At 38.4% G+C, this 19258-nt stretch overlaps 1 long non-coding RNA gene across 4 annotated transcripts in view; it reads right to left on the reverse strand.

Moving 5' to 3' along the window:
- Positions 1-274: 274 nt before the first annotated feature.
- The window catches only part of LOC123388644, a 28746-nt gene continuing 9762 nt past the window's right edge, over positions 275-19258 (reverse strand). Inside the window, exons 3-7 of one of the 4 annotated variants that reach the window (XR_006603104.1) lie at positions 15465-15532; positions 14422-14506; positions 4679-4784; positions 1554-1641; positions 275-637 (exon numbers count right to left, since the gene is read on the reverse strand). This is a non-coding gene — a long non-coding RNA (uncharacterized LOC123388644). Of the gene's footprint in view, positions 638-1553; positions 1642-4678; positions 4785-14421; positions 14511-15464; positions 15533-19258 lie in introns of all 4 variants that reach the window. The other 3 variants (XR_006603103.1, XR_006603102.1, XR_006603105.1) reach the window with 3 other exon arrangements.

Raw genomic sequence — 19258 nt, forward strand, 5'->3', positions numbered from 1 at the left:
GAAATGTTTTATTGTAAGGAAGGTAAATCATGCCACGGAACAACGTGGAATTAAAATCACAGTAAATTTTGCTTTCGTTTCTGTTATTCTCAGGACTTCAATAACTTTTTTCATAACAACTTTTTGTTATTGTGGTTGAAACTACCTCACATATTCTAAAGTCCCAGGGACTTTATAACATATAAACATTTATACACTTTATATATACTGTATATATATATACTATAACATATAAACATTTATATACTATATAACATTTATATACTTTCCCAGGACTGGCTATTGTGTAAGACATTGTTACCATTACCACTTGGGTCCTTTAAATGTATTCCAGCCAAATGGTCTCCACAACCTGCTGGCTGTCATTCTTCCTGTGGCTCTAGCCTTTTCATCTTTACTTGCATCTTCCATTCACCAACAAGTGCTCTTAGTCTGGCTTTATGCTTTCAGTGTGTTTAAAGTACACAAATGTAGCAGAACATCTGCTCCATTCCGCAACCAAAGCATCCTCTGATGAAGTGACAGCTCAGAGAGTGACTTGCATTACTTAGCTTCCTAACAGGCATTCACGAGGGTCCTTTCAATAAACAGAGTTACATATTGTTCTCACAATAAGGAGTGATATTTCTTCCGATAGCTGAACAGAAAAGATAAGTAGAGTCATCTGTTTCCATTATATGTTTCATTACTAGAAAATTTCCTCAACGTTTATAGCAGTAAGATTTTTAAAGAGGAAAACAAAAAAATATATGACTCGCCATACATATAATGCCCAATATTATTAATACTAACTAATGAATTTTTGGCAGGAGGCAATAAAACATTTCATAAAATGGGGGAAAATTTTTACTTTTTTTATATAAGAAAGTTTTATAGAATAGAAAAATAAATGAGTTCCATTTTTTCTCTGGTGAAAACAATAAAAAATAATAGTCAAACTAGTAACATATTAATTTGCACACAAGTTCTTCATGCACTCTTATTTCATGCCAAATATGGTGACATGGTGTAATAATGTATTCGATTTATTCATGAAGAATCTGTGCCTGGTGTATATATTATATGAATTTGATAAGGAAAATGCGACCAGGAAGAAGCTAAGAAGCAATTTTCTTTCAACATACAAAATAACAAAATAACTAGATTTTTTTTTTGATGGAGAAAGAGCTAATTTTCCCCCAAATCAATATATAATACCAGCTTCTGGTTTTACAGCTTGATGAATACCTGGATGCTGAGGACAGCTAAAATGGATAATGGGATATTTTGGGAGACCAGTACCTGAGCTTGGTTGCAGGAGTGACCACGAATATGAGTAAGATTTTTTTATTGCTGCTTACTTCTATCATAATGGTTCAAGTTGCTAACAGAACTGCAGCAAAATCAGGGACCTTGGATTTCCTACAAGAAGGCCTCCTAGGGTCTTAATTATACTGTAGGTTTCAGGAGATCATGTGAAACACCTTAAAATGTCACCTCTAATGGAAAAGGATTACCTTTAAATCAATAGACAAATTTATAATCCTTAATCCATGACATAGTAGATAAATTACCTTGAGGAACTCACATGATCGCTCTGGTTCCTATTTCTTCTTACATAAAATTCCACACACTATTTAACAAATATTTATGGACTTCCTCCTAAGCAGAAAACATTAGCAAGGCAAGAGAGAAGAAAATACATTGTCTTTCCACTCTCAAATTATAAGAAAAATCTATTTTTTAAATATTGCAACATGAGGTAGTTGATTAGAAAATCATCCTTAAAGTATTAAGAGGAAAAGACAAAGAACTGAAACAAAGAGAAGAGTGCCCTGATATCAGAATGGGAACCACTTCTGTAATTGCTTATCAACTGAAACATAGACATTCCTATTGGTTTATTATTGACCAGGTCCTAAACATCCCACCATATAGGCTCTAAATTACCACACGTGATGTATGTCTCCTTTAGTATATAATAGAGCAAAGGAAATAAGAGTGGGATGAACACTGACTCTCTGTCTAATATGAACTAATTTTCACAGTTAAAGGGATCAAGGACAAAAAAGGCAGGAGGTGGGGGAAACAAGCAATTTCTGGCTTCTCTCTCTCTCTCACGTCAATCCACTGCGGCTTTATCTAACATATATGAATCACTCCTTGATCATTACATGGATATGAATTGATTGCCATCTAATTTGTCAAAGGCTGGCTTGGGACATTGGATAACTGAAAGAGAAAATCTAAACGGTCTCTCGATTATGCATTCTTTCAGATTCTGTAAGTATACAGATCATTAGAAAGTATATATTAAATTATATTGTCTTCACTCTTTACAAGAGTTCAGTTTATGAGTTAAAATAAAATATACTCTCAACATATATACATAGTAGGTATTAATATAATAAAGTTCATTTGGAAGCTTTTTTTCTCTATTTTCTGCAATCATCAGGACTGATCTTCTCTCGCTAACCCCTAAACCTCAGATTCTTGTTAACCTGGAATATTTAAATATATTTCAGGGAATCCATGAACTCCCCAAAATTTAATGCAAAAAAAGCATTTTCTTCTGGGCTAGATTGGGGACAGATCAAGTGCTTTTATTATCTCCCTTTAAAAGTCTGTAATCTTTAAAAGCATTGTGAACCACTCACTCACTGCTTTACTTGGAAGTCCTAGATTTAGAAGAGGGGATATTATATTCTAAGTACAATTCGTCCCTAAATAATCTTCCTCATGATTCAGAGTCATAAGTATCACCCTACATTACTTTCCACAGTGAGGGTAATAGTTTCCATGTCATGAGTATGGATCTGTGGAGCGTGGAAGTAAGACAGGATTAGGATAGAAAGAAGCCTTACCACTGACATTCAAGTTACCATGTAATTACAAGATTTCTTGGATACTTGGTTTGGATACATAAGCCAAAGGTTGGGAAAGACACAGCTGGAATTCTGATTTAATATGCCTTCTTTTGGAGGAAGCCGTACATAATTTTATCCCAACTGATGATGATGAGTCAAGCTTCCGAAGCTATGCAGGCAGGCTGCCATTATCACATTTGCGTGCTTTTTCAGTCTCAGAAAGATAAGTTAAGGCAGCCGTTATTCCCTTTGGATCTACAAGACCTCATACCAGAGGTCCCTTAAGTTTTTTGCCTCGGTACTCCAACTTACTCCCAGAACCTTTAACTAAGAAAGTTTTCTAACTCCACAAAGTGTCCCTCACAATGTAGTAGACTCTCCAGAGAAGTTCAGGATTTGCTAAGGTCAATAGTGGCTTCCAGAAAAATGAAGTAGGGCTACATTTTTACTTCATTCTTTTTTTACTTTATATTTTGATATCCTTTTAGTTATGGGTTGGATTTATGCCCTACTTCCTTTTTCTGGAGTGAACAGAAAGCTAAACATGATTTTATTGTCATAAAATAGGATTGCCATTTGCCTAGCTGTGCTATATAATTAATTACCAGCATAAGAAATGGCTATAGGTAAACTATTCCAAATCTTAAATCATTTTTTCCAGCAGCCCACCTCCATCATTTTATTAGCTTAAACCTCACAAAATAGAGCATCTCCTGCTCTTCTAAATAATCTTGGTACATGCCATAACTTGAATGAAATATACCTGAAAATATTTTGACTCATAGAAGATATTACTAACAGATCATGGCACTAGCTTTTATCCACAGGTTAGGTCCCATTTCTATCTACACCCAGTATACAATAACTTTAAAAGTCCTTCTTCTCAAATTCCTGGCATAATAATAAATTTTCCAGGTTTCCTTCCAAACACTTATAAGGATTTCCCAAGGGGCTTACACAAGTTCATGAATCAATTGATAACACCTACCAAGGTAATGGGGGGACAAAGGCTCTCTCACTGCTATTTGAGACCCCAAGAATTCATCCTCCCTGGTGGATTTGATGGCTTTTACCCTCATCACCAGGTGTTTGGTAGTGAGACACCCCTGTCACCGCAGCTGATGCTGCCAGTCTACCAAGGAAGACAGCATGGCAATTTCATGTAATACTCAACTGGGGGATCTTAGGGCCAAATTCCTTAGTCTAAAATGTTATCATTCTTTGAATTCATGCACATGCTGCTATAATTGTTATGTATCTTAGACGCATACATTTTTGTCTTAGCTGCATTGGATTAGCTCAAACACTAGAATGTAGGGGTTTTTTTGTTGTGGTGGTGGTGTATTGTGTTCTGTTTTGTTTTAAGTAGGCTCCATGCCTACCATGGAGCCCAACATAGGGTTTGAACTCACAACCCTGAGATCAATACCTAGAGATAGAGTTGGATGCTTAACCGACTGAGCCACCCAGGCACCCCAGAATGTAGATTAAATCACAGAATATTGATGACATGCAAATAAAGCATCCATGTTGTCATTTACAAAAATACCCTTTTTACTTGTAGACACTTCCCTCACTCTCTACAGCTATTCCAGTATGTCCTTCCTTAAACTCTGTTTAAGAATTCTTTACTCAGGGAACCTGGGTGGCTCCGGGGTTTAAGCCTCTGCCTTTGGCTCAGGTCATGATCTCAGAGTCCTGGGATCAAGCCCTGCATCGGGCTCTCTGCTCAGCAGGGATCCTGCTCCCCCCCCACCCCGCCTCTCTGCCTCCTTGTGATCTCTGTCAAATAAATAAAATCTTTAATTAAAAAAAAAAAATTCTATACTCACCAACTGAGTTTCACAGTTTGTTTTCTTTCTCTTCACCAAACTTTCTCCCTCTGTGTTTCCTAATGTAGATTGACTGTTTCTTTCCCAGCAAGAAGGGCTTATTTCTCTATTAGAAGAAGAAGAAAAAGAGGTGCTTATCAATGGTGACATTCAAATTCTCTTTGGTGGCTGCAGAAGAAGAAAAATTTAATTTTTGTACCATAATCACAGGCATGTTCCTGAATGCAAACCATAGCATTAGTGTGAATGCTATGAAGGTATGAAGCTACTTCAGAATATGATCACACAAGACATATGTTTCCCTCCTATAATACCTGCATTCGCTGTAAGTGCAAGTCAAATGACTAGACTCAATTTTTTAATTCAATAAATTCCCATTTAGAAGCCCACACTGTCTTTCCTACAGCATACCATTGATTGGGATTATTTCAGCTTGAAAGATATGTTAAGTCTTTTAATTTTATGGCAGGAGGAATTCAGTTTCCAAACTCTTTTTTATTCTTAGTAAAAATTGTATCTTCAAATTAATACATGTGGTGGGGGGAAATCCAAAATATTTCTCTTGGGAAAAAGAAAGATTGAAATGAAAATGGATATATCAACTAAAGGATGACAATGCCACCCATCAACAATTCTATCTGCAAGTACTTGCCCAGCTAAAGCATCTGGCTATATCTGGAACAAAATTTTTTTATCTGTCTACAACCCCAGGCATGCTAGAAATGAAGCATTATTCATTTTATTGTATTATTCAAGTTACTTTCTCTTAATACCTCATTGGTTTTTTTTTTTTAAGATTTTGTTTATTTATTAGACAGACAGAGATCACAAGCAGGCAGAGAGGCAGGCAGAGAGAGAGAGGAGGAAGCAGGCTCCTTGCAGAGCAGAGAGCCCAATGTGAGGCTGGATCCCAGGACCCAAGGCAGAGGCTTTACCCCACTGAGCCACCCAGGTGCCCCAATACCTCATTCTTCTAAAATGACTGGAAACAATTTCATTCCGTTTGTAGTCTTCTTCAGGATTTTATCTAAGTTCTGAAGGGCTTACAAAGTACCAGGGAATCAAAGTGTATACATTCATATTTCAGTGTCCTCTGTGCAAGTAGGCATTTGCCAAGACCTTCATCTTCATGTCTGATCCACAAGGACTGTTAAGTCAGAGGATTTCTATATTACTTCTGCCTTATTAAGGGCCTCAGAACCAAATTATTTTTCAAGCTATTCCAGTGCAAAAGAAACTGTGCAAGGTGATCGAATCACTCTCCCACAGGCAACCCTCTCTCCAGTGCCTTGCTGTACTCCTGAGATTCTGATCACAGTTCAAACCTTTTTCCAAGAAAGTTCACTAAAACTCCCAAGCATCTTGCCAGTCCAAGGACCCTGTGGCCCTTTGATATCTATCCACCCTCCTCAACACAGCATTATAAATGGAGAGAAAAAGGAAAAGGAGACATCCTTTCTTTTGTTTTCCCCAGATGCTCTCAGTATTCTGTATATCCTTTGCATGCTGAGAGTTCAATAAGGGACCAGAATCCCAGAAACCTTAGATACATTTTCTTTTCACAAGAACTTATTCACAAAAAGAAATTACTATGAATAATATAGAACTTCATCAAAGACAGAGTAGAGTCTAGAGGAAACCCTTAACTGGTGCCATTTGCCTACTCTCCTGATGGAAGCCGTTGTATTGCTTCTTCCTCTTTATCTAACATTCACAAAATATATAAGAAAAATTAAAAATTTTCTTTCTATTGAGCTCAAAAGTGGATGGGCCAGCTCTGTGTGAGGCTGTCTTTTCTTATATTTTCTGTAGAATTTTTTTTAATATTAATATTGTGAAAATGTTTCAGGAAGCATTGAAATTTTCTATAGATTTCTTTTTTATAAAAGGTTAAGCTAGATAGTGAAGTATGAAAGATGTCTCCTGCTTCCCTTTTGAAACTGCATCACAAGATAATAAGGCGAACATAAAATAGCAAAGATACTCCATCTTTGATGGAACGAAGATATACCTGTAGCCAAAACCCATACCAATTGGGTTATGGGGGGCACTGACCACACTGAGAGAATATGTGGAGAAGATTCCAGCAGCTAAAATACCAGACAGAGCACACGGTTTTCCAGAGTCAAGGCACACCCAGAAGAACACGGTTAGTGACCCATTACTTAGATCTACAAGAATGGGATATATGGACTGTCTACAGATGCCATCCTAGATCCCTTCACATATTCCTTCTCACATCACGATGTGGCAGAAGCAACAGCTAAATTTGGAAATATAAGAAAACATCATATCTGCAAATGTGCTGAATGCAGAGATGTGTGAATGATCAGAAACTCGGAAGCTTCCTACTTCCCTCAGCTAAGCAGCTGGAGGGCTTCACAGTGAGCCAAGGAAGGTTTCTATGAGCCCAGACAACAGCCCTGGCTCTCTACCAACCACCCTCTAATAAATTACTGGTCTGGGAAGAAATCACCTGTTTGAACATAGTCTTTGTAATTGTATAAGATTTATAAAATACATATTAAAAAAGCAAAAGGAAAAAAATTGAGGGGGGGAAATAAACAGGAAAGTGGTGTTCTTAAAAATGAAAATATTGAACAAAAACATTTTTAATAACTCAAAAACAGTAGTAAAACTATTTTACTTAAAAATCAAGAGATCTAGAAACATACAGAATTTGATTAAGGATTGAGAAGCAACCAAAGCAAAGGAAAAATGATAAGAAAAGTCTATGAAGAAAGTAGAAGAGAACATAAAATATAGGGGTGTCTGGGTGACTCAGTTGGTTAAGTGACCAACTCTTGTTTTTAGCTCAGGTCATGATCTCAGGATCCTGAGATCCACCCCACTCCGTGGGCTCCCCACTGGGTGTGGAGCTCACTTGAGGTTTTGAGATTGTCTATTTCCCTCTCCCTCTGCTCCTACCCAGGGCTTGCTTGCTCTCTCTCTCTCTCTCTCTCTCTCTAAAAATAAAAAAGGAAAAGAAAAGAAAAGAAAATATATCATGACAGAAATGAAGGCTACAAAATTTAAATTAGAAAATCCTTTCCTGAAATAAAAAAAAAATGCAGTTAAAATTATAGATTAGATTATTAAAAAAAAGTTATAGATAAAAAGGGCATACCGTGGATCAGAAAATATAGAAACAAAATTTTCAACTGCAATACTTGTCCTGGAAAAATTACTGATTTTCCAAGAAAAGAAAGAACTTTTTAAAGTCCAGAAAAAAAGACACTACTTCCCTTCCAAAAATTAGAGTGTCCTCTCCTTTCTCACAGTAGTAGTCATTTCTGGGAAAGAGTAGAACAATACATACAACCTCCTCACGAGAAAAAAATCATTCCACAAGAAAAACTTACCTGACCAAGCTGTCTTACAAGTTTAAAAACCACAGCCATATATATATATAAATTTTTTTCTCAGAAAATGTGATTCACATGATCTATTTTTGAAAATTGTATTGGAAAATGAACTTAAAATGAAAAAGAAATCAATGAGACAATCTGGTAAAAAAAAAAAAAACGCTGACATTGAGCATTGAGTTCATTTAAATAGAAGACATAGGTTAAAACCCATTACAGAAGCTATATTTACAGAGAATTTTAACGTTATAAACTGTGGCCTAGTAGAAATAGTAATGTAGCTAGTAAAATTTGGGATGGCAAAGTACAGAAAACACATAACTTGAGATCAGAAGATATAGCTGCTTAATCAAGTGATAAAGATATACTCAACAGTATGAAGATTAATTACAAAAAGAAATAATACTAATAATATAAAACCAGCAAAATAAAAATAAAAATCAGACAGTGGAGTTATGAGGGTATCAAATTATGTTAATTATATTATCATTCATAGTAGTCAGTAAATCATTTACTGATGAAATAAGAATTAAAATCATTAAATAAATTAATAGCAATCAAGGTAACTACTTGGGGAACTAAAAGCAGACTGCACAAAATTGTAGAGTATCAAAAGAATAAATATATGAAGCCAAATATTTTCTAATTGTGGAATGATAAGTAATCAACAATAAGATGAGGGGAATGGGAAATAGGAAATGTTGGCAAGATTAGATATGGATCAATAAAAATAATTTAATAAAAAATTGTGTCAATATAAAAATAAACTAATAAATCATTTTTAATGATAAAATTTAAAATTCAGAAGGGATGAAGAAAGTCTGTGGTAGCTCTGTACAGTGTCATTTAGCTATCTGGAACCAGATGCCCTTCCCTGTGTAGTTCTAGGCAGAGACTGGACAAAAGAACAGTTTCCAGGAGACTGGGAAGGTGGAAATGAAGGAGCAGTTACTACGCTCCAGAGACTGACCTCAGCTCCCAGCACAGCTGCAGGTCATCTGTCCTCAAGGCTCTCCTGGCTTGCCTTTTTTTTTTTTCTTTCTTTTTTAAAGTGGCATGATTCATTTCCTTTTTTTTGTTTTTTAAAGATTTTATTTATTTTTTTATTTGACAGAGAGAGAGATCACAAGTAGGAAGAGGCAGGTTGGGGGGAGGGGGAAGCAGGCTCCCCGCTAAACATAGAGCCTGATGTGGGGTTCGATCGCAGGACCCTGAAATCATGACCTGAGCAGAAGGCAGAGGCTCAACCCTCTGAGCCACCCAGGTGCCCCCTGGCTTGCTTTTGATGATGGGTTTGCTGCGGAGTCTGTGGCTCTTACAGTCTCCACAGGAGTTTCTCTTTCAGCTTCTCCAAGTCCTGAACCAGGTGCGTGTGCCACTCTGGTGCCAAAAACTGCCAGCTCCTCCTGCGGCTCCTTCTGCTTTGATTTTGAGATTGGAAATGGTAAGAGGCAGACGTGGTTGGTCTCCAGCTTGTCCTCATGAATTCCAATGTTTCCTTGCTCTCTCCCTCTTCATAGCTGTGTTGTCTTCCTGATCGTTAGCCCTGCTCATTCACAGTAACTTCTGGCCCCCCAGTGGACCTCCTCATTGGATCTCACAATTACATAAGGTCTAATGCCTACAACAAATCCTTTATTCAGTGTCACGCGCAGTCGTTCTGCTTCTCCATATGAATCTTAACGGATATGAAAACAATGATAACAGAAGGGAAACAGAGCCTTTAAGATAGGTTCTCTGAAGTGGTCCTGGGGTTTCTGGAATTGGTTCTCTGGTCTGATCAAAGGTCGTTAAAGGCCTTAATGATCCTTTTGCCAGGGATAAGGGAATTAAAACCAGCTCATGGCACGCAGTGGAAAAGAATTACTTAAATTAACACCTTCAGAAACCTCTATTATTAGTATCTAAAGATGGCAAGGCTTAGGATGACTGATATTCACTATCATTGCACAGTTTAGAAAGAGTAAGGAATTCATTGAAGTTGGTTGGTTGCTTGAAAGGGTACTGGAAAAGGAAGGGGGGGGGAGGCCATGGATCTTAAAACTTGAGTCTTTAAATTCCAAGCTGAAGGTCTGACTGACCAGTACTTTCTGTGATTACCCTCAAACAAATGAACCCCTCTTATTTCCTGTTGCTGAAGCACTGAAATTTCTGAAAAACAAGTCCTAAAATCTAAACTTCACATGGTCGAATTACAGCACAAATTGAATCCCCAGGGATGAAAGGTCTCTGATGTTACAATTAAGGCACTGCTTGGGAAGGACTTGGACCCAAAATATCAGGGTAGGTTCTTAGAATGTTATGAAGTGAGGAACTTGAAATCCTAAATCCTTCTGCCTATGCCCAAAGAAGAGGTTTCCATTCCTGTCTGAGAAGATCAGTTTTCTGTTGCCTGAAGACACTGTTGCAGGATCCCCTGAGGCAGCTATCTTACAAAGAATTACTAACTCTTGACCTATAGTCTATCTTACATCATACAACCAGACAAATCTTGGAAGGTACCAGAGGGTAAAGTAAAAGAGTGGCCACTGAGGAGCTATAAAATGTATCAGGAATTTTAGGATTTTGCCATTTTATGTCAACAGAAATCTGGGGGAGCATATAGAAGGGATCCTAAGGATGATGCTGCTGGGGGGAAAAAAATGTAGCATTGGTCCAAGCTCAGATGATCAGTATGGGCTCACAAAGCAGAGATTCCAGACTGAATGTGTCAATGAGAAATGGAAGTAGCTCTAATGTTTTATTGGGTTGATTGACTGAAGCCTGGACCCAGTGGTGACTACATGAGATGAAGTTAAAATGCTAGAGCTTTCCTGGTATTTCATAGAGCAATAGTTTTCAAAGTATAATTCACAGATGCTTATTCCCCATAAACTTTATACAATGTGTCATCAACTAATGCATTATTTACTTTTTTCACTTCCTTGACATTTACACTGATGATAGAAATTATGAGTAGAAGTGTTGACATCTTACCATGAATCACAGCAATGGCCTTAAACTGTGCTGACAGTCATTGTATTCTTTACTCCAGTGAGTTTTTCAGTTCCATTGTTGTGTTCTTAAGCTCCATGGTTTCTGTTTTGCATATTTTTAGTATTATCTATTTCTTTGCTGAAATTCTGTTTATGCATTGTCCTGTTTATCATGTTAGCCATTTTCATAAGAGTTCTTTTTAATTCTGTTAGATAAATCACATAATTCCATTTCATTGGAATTGGTTTCTAGAAATGTACCTCGTTCCTTTGTTTGAAATCCCTTTGCCTGATTCTTCATTTTCCTTGACTCTCTGTGTTAGTGTCTGTACATTAGACAGAGCAAGCACCTATTTCAGTTTTCATGAACTAGCTGTGTGAAGAAGAAGACCCTCCTCAATCATCCCAGCCAGAAAGTTCTGGGAGCCTCTACCAACCCTTTCCCTCTCCAGGGAGAAGCAGGCAGATGTGATTTTTGTCTGCTCACTTTGTACTGAGACACAGTGGGAGGCTATGGCATCTACCAACTCAAGAGGCTGCTTCCTTTTTCCCTGTTAGTGGCTTGATTGTTCTGGATTCATCAAAGCTTCAAGACTTTTAAGACAGATGCTCATTCTTTGGTAGCCTTGGAGAAGTTGAGATACTAATTGTAGAGATCAACACTTTCTCTCCCCCAGAGGGAAGCTGAGCCTTGGGCATTCTTCATCCGCTTGCTTTATATTGAGTTAGGAGAGGATCAGTAGCATCTACCAGCCCAAGGCACCACCTCTGTTCTTGCCCAGGCAGCTAGACTGTACCAGACTCATCAGAGCTCAAAGTCTAGCAAGACATAAGTCAGTCCTCTAAGGAGTTCCTCCAAAAAGTTGGAGACACTGGACATGCAAACCAACTTCTCTTCCCAGGGTGAAACTGGAAGCTAAGTGGTCTCTTCCTGATCACATGGCACTAAGTTGGGCGCAAGGTCTCTGACAAGACGATGTCTGGGATCTCCTGCTAACTATGGAGAGCACATTCTCCTAGAATGCTGCAGCCCTTCCACTAGTATCTGATTTATCTGTACACAGTCAATAATTATTACTGAATAAGTATATTTGTGGGGATAAGAAGGGTCCAGAGCCAACTTCCTTTCAACTTATGTCACTGAAATCGACATATTATGGGTAAATTTAAAGCAGTAAAACAATGGCTTTTAAAATTAGGAATAAGACAAGGATACTTGTTGTTATAGACTGTTTTGTGTCCCCACAAAATTCATATGTTGAAGTCCTAACCCCTAGTCCCCCAGAAGGGGACTATATTTGAAGATAAGGTCTTTGAAGAGATAATTAAGTTAGAATGAGATTATTGGATGCACCTTAATCTACTATGACTTGTCTTTATATAAGGGGAGGAGATTAGGACATGGATACACACAGAGCGGAAACCATGCAAAGATACTAGAAGAAGGTGGTCATCCACATCCAATCCTGCCAACATCTTCTTCTCAGACTTCTAGCCTTTATAATTGTGAGAAAATAAATGTCTATTGTTTAAGCCACCTAGTCTGTGGTATTTTGTTATGGTAGTCCTAACAGACTGCTTACCTATTATCACGACATCTATTCTACATGGCATTGAAGGTCTTAAACAAGGCAATGATGATTGGTATATAATAGATAAATGATAGGTAGATAGATAGATAATAAAATATAAGGATAGGAAAGTAAGAAGTAAAATTGTCACATCTTGAAAAAGAAGTAAAATTGTCACTATCCCATGGAAGAAAAACTAAAAGAGAAGAATTTGAGCACTTTTTTACCACATACACAGCAAGAAGAGACAATGGAAAAAGCACAGACCTTCATTTTAAGAGTACTGTTATGTCCCCATGATGCTCCTACTAGTTACATTTCTGAAACTTAAAAAATAAATCTAGGTTTTCCTTCTTATGCTGTATTTTTGTCACAACACTGGAGAAAACTCAAAGATAAAGCAAATACACACTTATGTATATTCACCTACAGAAAAAAAATGGAATTAAAAGAATTGGAATTTAAAAACAAGAATTTGGGGAACTAGCAGTAATTAACACTTGAAATTTTATACATTGCAATAGGCAGAATTCTAAGATGACCTCCAATGACCTTTTCCCTTGTACGGCCCCTCCCTTTTAAGTGTGGGTGGAATCTATGAATATAGTGAGACATCAGTCCTATGATTATGTTACCAATTACATAATAAAGCAGGTCATTCTTGAAAAATACACCAAGAAAAGCACTCAGGTAAAATTGGTACTCTCATTACTTGTTCACAGATATCCACTCATCCCAATCCTAATTTTTCAGAGATTTCATTAATGTTAATTTGCAGCTCAAAAGCCTGGTACATGCATGAGTGAGTGAGTGTGTGTGTGTGCCTGTGCACGCAGATATACGTGTGCTTCCGGAGCTTCAGAAAAGCTTGAAGTTAAGATCCTGTTTTGGCGCCTGGCTGGCTCAGTGGGTTAAAGCCTCTGCTCTTGCCTCAGGTCATCATGATCCCAGGGATCAAGCCCTGCATCATGCTCTCTGCTCAGCAGGGAGCCTGCTCTTCCCCCCTCTCTCTGCCTGCTTGTGATCTCTGTCTGTTAAATAAATAAACAAAATCTTTAAAGAAAAAAAAAAGACCCTGTTTTTGCCTTTGTCAGGTTTGGTTTTTTTGTTTGTTTGTTTGTTTAACAAAACAAAATTAGGGCACCTTGGTGGCTCAGTCAGTTAAGCATCTACCTTCGGCTCAGGTCAGGATCCCAGGTCCTGGGTTGGAGCTCCACACTGGAGGTGGGGGGGGGGGTGGTTCTTGCTCAGTGGGGAGCCTGCTTCTCCCTCTCCTGCCTGTTCCCCCTGCTAGTGCTCACTCTCTCTCTCTCTCTGATTAAAATAAATAAAATAGGGTGAGCCTGGTGGTGGGTATTATGGAGGGCGCACAATGCATGGAGCACTGGGTGTGGTACATAAACAATGAATTTTGGAACACTGAAAAAAAGATAAAATTTATAAATAAATAAATAAATAAATAAATAAATAAATACAGGACAAAATCAAATTTAATAACATATGTGTGGGGAATGCACACAGACATGGTAGTTCGGCACAATGGGGTACAAATGCCTTCCTGAATTAAGAGAAGAGGGTAGGGGGTTGGGCCGTCAAAAACAAGGAAAGAAATTCACAGGACAATGGAAACAATTAAATGTTTGGTAGACAAATGTTTCCTCTGCCAGGTAGATGAGGTACTCAGGTAAAATTTAAGTTTAAACTTCTCCGAAGTTTCACACATTAAAATTGTGCTCATAGGATTTTTTTGTCCCATTGGACCTGTCTATTTGTCTTGACAGTAGGTCAGTTTAGGCAAACTCAGTTCAGAGGGCAGCGATGTCAGTTCCTACCCAGGGTGTGGTGAATGGGGGTTAGTCTTCTGATGCCCAACTTCACAGTCCGCAGCTGAAGGATTCCCTACAGGCTTCAATCTTCCTTTCTTCCAGAAGAATGAAAGAGGAAAAAGAAACCAAGCACTTTTATGTTCAGAGGACAGAATTTCCTCTTATTTCATTTTCACTAATTCTCAGATTATCAAGTTTCCACTTTATCCTGAAGGACTCAGTGACTTTAAAATTCCAAACCTGTAGTTCTATCAGTTTATTCAATAAACACGTCTTTCTATCAACTTTTAGTGATAAATGAACTACACATAATCTGATATTATGTAAGGTATAAATATCTTTGAAAACCACTTAAAAGTCTCAAACTTTAAAATTTGAAAGCTCTCTCAGCAAGAATTCCCCTAAATTTTTTCTCCGAGATCATCACAGAATAGCTTGAAGAGTGAATGAATGAATGAAGGCAGCCAGCGGGGAGAGACTGAGGGATGTCACAGGACAACTGTACACAACCACAAAGGAAATAGCTCAGCAGCTTCTTTAGTAAATTGCCTGGTGACACGAATATTTATGTCCTTCCTCTTCCAACCTCAGTGCCTATAGGTTAGCTACACAAACCCAAGGTCCCTCAGGGGCCCCAGTCATCTCCTCTTCAGCCTGTGCAATGCGTATGGAGTTGCACCACTCATGGGTCTGACTTGCAAGACAAAAGCACTTTTTCCCCCAGTTTCTAGGAGGGTTGAACTGTCAAGTCCCAGCTCCTCAGTTAAAGACAACTGCCTTGCCCAAAGTTACACTCCCTTCCCCGTGAAGCCCTCAGATTGGCCTATGGGTACTAGAAGGAGCTAGAAGACACAGCCCTTTCTAGGTCTGCCTAGAATTCAGGATCACTTTGAAAAGTTTGCTTACCCTCAGCGCTTCTTGAAGAATTGACTAGTGCTTCCATGATGATTCCCTCAGCCCAATTCTGCTTCCTTCTCTTCCCATCCCACATCTCCTTTCTTGGCACAAGCCAGTCATTGTTGCCCAGTTGGCTTCCCAGGGAGCCTTACCTGTGACTGCAGCAGTTTCTTAGCAGGGAGATGATACAGAGTCCTAAAGCCTGCTTGTCTTGGGTTTCCTGGTTGTATTAAGCCCATCCAAAAGGTAACAGAGAAGGAAATTACTAAGCTTATTAAGGCAAATAGTCAAAACCAGTTATAGAGAAATGCATTTTGTTTGTATCCTAATCAGTTCTAAGGCATTGATATATTCCACAGCTGTTGTTTTAAAAGACAGGTTAGCAGTTATTTCTACCATCCTTTCTACATAATCTGGGAGAGGGCTGAGGGCAGAGAAGGGAGAACCTCTCCGTAGCTTATTTCCCTATGAGAGAGGCACAAGCCTCCAAGTAAAATTTAAATTTCCACCTGAAATCTTTTTTCACTGTCCATTTCTACCTATCAAGACATATTAATAAAACTTTGTTCGTACTTTTTAAATCCTTTATGCCTCAAAGAAGACAGTGCTAGCAGGAGAGATAATAAGATCCATTTAGGAAGCTTTTTGATATTTCAAGCATACTTAAACATATTCATTTGTCTTTGATGGCTCCCACAAATTATAAGACACAAAAAAAAAAAATAGACTGATGTTTTAAATTCAGAGAGGCAGGTATGTTATGAAAAAGAAAGAATTTTGTCCGGTCCTCATCTGTGCTAAACCCTCCCAGCAGTTCTGAGCACATAATAAGGGCTTAATAGTACTTGTTAAATAAGCAACCAAAGGACTCAGCATATTTACCATCATTTAGAGTATCTTTTCTTCATTTCTAAAAAATTTAAGATTATTTCCCCCCCTTATTTTTCTCCTCACTTTCTCCTCACTTAGGTGATAATGCCATATTCCATCTGAAAAGCACATTTTCTACCCTTTGTATTAGAAGCAGAAATCAACCTGGAATGAGAGACCATGGCTGTCAGCCTCCAAACAAAACTTAAAGCAGTTTCTGGAGGCAATTAATTTACTTGGCACTAATGTCTGTCACAATTCTCCCACCCTCCATTCTTTCATCATATAATGAGCTAGTAACACAGATGAAAAGAGGGAAAGGATGTTCTTACATTCTTCCATTGTTTCAAAAAAATTTACATGGACTTCTTTTTTATTTATAAACATTTAAAATGTTTTTATTAGATATTGAGTATGTACAAAATTATATTTATAAAATCTGTATGAGATACAAAATAAAAATGCAGTGAGTACTCAAGTATCCAACATCTACTTTACTTCTATTGTAAATCGGATACTGTATGAAAGATAACAAAATGAATGAAACAAGGTTCAAAAACTAGGAAAGAAAACATATGCGACCCCCAAATTTAATAATGACAGGAATGCAAGTAGGGTAGAGTGTCCCTGAGCACAGAAGTGGGAGAGGTCAAGACTGGCAGAGGAAGGAAAGACTTCCTGGGGGAGGGGGCTCTATGATGGAGTCTTGAAGGATGAGTCAGGATTCATTGGATTTGAGCTAAAGAAGCTATTCTAGACAGAGTTTCTGAAAACAGTGGTAGTGGGAATTGGCCAAAGGAAGCAGACAACAAGATATTTCAGCATATGAGATCAATGGAACCAGGGTTACAACCGAGAGAGCGTGAGCTGAGGAGAATCCCTGGAAGAAGACAATAATTACGAGAGAGAAAAGGGAATGATGGCTCTGGGAAAGGTAAAGGACGAGGGTCAGCAGACTGCTGTGGGTCAAATCCACCCACGGCTTGGGACTGATAGATGCCACCCTCTCTCTTCATGGTGGGTTCCCTGCTAACCAGCTCCATCCTTAGGGAATTTCTAAAAGTGACCTCATTAACATAAACCCAGTTCTGGCAGAAAGGAGCTTGCAAAGAATAACAAGATGCCTATGTCACCTTTATGGCTCTGAGGTGATTTCAGGACCTGAAGCCAAGAAAGCAAATATTCTGACAAGAGATGTTTTCTTCACCTAGGAAATTGCAAGGCTTTCGGAGCTCCGTGCCAGGGGTTGAAGACCAAATATTTATTTCTTATTAGGAATCACAATGTCGCATTCCCCATAAGCTGCTTGCAGGACTTCGCAGCCCTTCTGTGCTTCATCTTTCTTTTCCTCTCAGACCTCTTTCTCTGCCGTTCCACCTGCCCCCTTCCAACCATTCACCATTCCCTTCAAAATTTAGCTTGGTGATAGGGCTTCTGCCTCCCTAGAAGATATTTCTACGTAAAATGGACGTGATTAAGAGTTAGTGCAATTCTTTCCTCTTTGGAAAAGGAACAGTGTCGGTATTGTCTTCCAGCCTCTGGGGGTGATCCTAATTGGAAGCCAAGATTGAGAAGTACTGTTTTAAAGGAATAACCTGTTTTAAAGGGAAGGACATTCTGAAAGGAATCAACAAAATCAGCCAAGGAAGAAGCAAAATGGAGGCACTGAATTGAGCTAGAATTCTAAGACAGAAGAAAATGTGAGCCATGATTGTGGTGGAATGGAGAAAGGGAATGTTGATGAATTTTAGAGCTATTTAGGACAGTCAGGAGAGCTTGCTAATTGGAAGGATGTGCTAGGTAAAGAAAAAGTATTCAAGGGTGATGCCAAAGTTTCTGGCTTGGGCAACTAGATCTAGGAAAAAATTAGCACCCCTGTTCCTGTTAATAAAGGAAAATTTGAATGGTTAAGATTTGTGGTCCCTGCTCCTGGGCTCCCAAGGAAGCTATACTTTAACATTTATCAAGATCAGAATGACTCCACAAAACCTCAAAGCATGGGCTCTATTTCTGCCCTGAGCATACTTCATACATCTGCTTTGTTTAAAAAATAATAATAATAACCAAAAAGGAGCATTCCAAATATAAATGAGGTTTTAAAAAAAAAAAAAAAACCACCTCCCCAGTTCCCATAAGATTAAAGTCAGACAACCCCCCCCCCCACCTACTAAAAACATAAGATAAAGTCTGTAACTTCCTGGAATGTCCTCTGTCATGATGATTTGTAGCTTTTTTCTTTATGTAAAATACATACATAACTCTGCACCCAACTGTCCTTCCCTGGAGCAATCTCAGCCAGATAAAGACTGCATATTCCAGGCAGCTGTACCGACTTGGCCTCAGATAAAACTCTTTTCCTTTTTTCTTTAACATTTTTTTTTTAAAGTTTGATCAATTTTGTATCAAAACTGCTGCCAAGTTGCTGGCCATGGTATTCTGCTGAGCAGGAAGAATGGTACAACATCAAACAAGTTCGTTCTGTGACCATGACAGTGCAAGGCAAAATAAAGAACCTTTGTAATCCTGACTGTACACAAAGACAATAAAAACACCATGCTGATAAATTTAATTCATAAATCAGAACCAGCAGAATGGAGCCACCCCAGGGGCCCAGCCATGTCACAAATCTAAGTCAGCCTGCACTTATGCAAACCCCCTGCCCAGGAATCCTATCATGGCCATTCATAGTCTTTCAACTCAGCTTGGGCTAACTCAGTTTACCCTAGAATACAGGGCCTGCTAGCCTTGGGAGGAAAGCCCTGACCTCCTAACCAACCACTCCCTGTTTCTGTTTTGCCTCTTCTAATGCCCTATAAAACTCGCTCTTGTACAAAATCCATCAGGTAGAATGGTCCACGCTTGTAAGGTACGGTACTCTCCCAATCCGTGGATGATTTTCCTTCAAATAAAGGACACTGAATTCATTACTAAATTGTTTTAGTTTTGTCACTGGACAATTATAGAATTGCCCCTGATGAACACACCCACTCTAGAGCCAATTCCATTTCCCATATACCTCCTTCAAAATCACCTAGCACAAGTCCATCTTCTATATCAATCCCCCTCTAACACACTG

This window comes from Mustela putorius, unplaced genomic scaffold (genome assembly GCF_011764305.1).
Source record: "Mustela putorius furo isolate JIRA1106 unplaced genomic scaffold, ASM1176430v1.1 tig00003907_pilon_pilon_pilon:0A:0A:0A:0A, whole genome shotgun sequence".
NCBI lineage: Eukaryota > Metazoa > Chordata > Mammalia > Carnivora > Mustelidae > Mustela > Mustela putorius.